This window comes from Phalaenopsis equestris, unplaced genomic scaffold (assembly GCF_001263595.1).
Source record: "Phalaenopsis equestris unplaced genomic scaffold, ASM126359v1 Scaffold206514, whole genome shotgun sequence".
NCBI classification, from domain to species: Eukaryota; Viridiplantae; Streptophyta; class Magnoliopsida; order Asparagales; family Orchidaceae; genus Phalaenopsis; species Phalaenopsis equestris.
In genome coordinates this window covers 49,557-50,234 of record NW_018225914.1, presented here as the reverse complement: position 1 = coordinate 50,234, position 678 = coordinate 49,557, and positions in this window count along the sequence as shown.

The following is a 678-nucleotide window of genomic DNA, read 5'->3' as shown; positions in this document are numbered from 1 at the left end:
GGTATTTTTTATGTTTTGTTGCAAGAATGATGAATTAAGGTCAATGGAGCAAAAAGATGCAAAAAGGAGCGGATTTGGAGCAAAAAGGACCAAAATGTGGAGATTTGAACTAGGGCGCCGACGACGCCATCAACGCCGCCGACGGCGAGTTTTTCCCAAGGCTACAGGAAAAACTCTCTAGAAGGCCGCCGACAGTAAAATCAACGGTTATGTGTACTTGTGCAATGGAGAAAGCCAAATTTTAGAGGGTTGCTTAAGCAACTATTGGGAAAACTCAACCACATCATTAAAGGAAAGATTTTGGTCGAGCGAGGAGAGTCTAGAGAGGAGGTGGTGAGAGCTCTAGATAGCCTGGAGGTTAGAAAGGTTCCATTAGAGTGAAGAGATTGTGAGGAATTCTTCGAGAGATTGTAAGAGTAGAGGGAAAGCGAGAGATTTATTCTTCCTTGCTATTTCAAAGAGGAGTTCTGTGTGTTGTAAAGAAAGGAAGAGATTAAGAGGAACTTTGAATAGTTTACTTGGGGAAAAAATTAGAGATAAGTTTATTTATTTGTTATAGTTTGTATGACTTTGAACTTATATATGAATTCTGAGTTTTGTTGCACTTTTCCCATGAGATCTGAGTAGTTTTCTCTGTTTTTCTCCTTGTCTTGAGATTTGTGAAATGATAATTTGAAT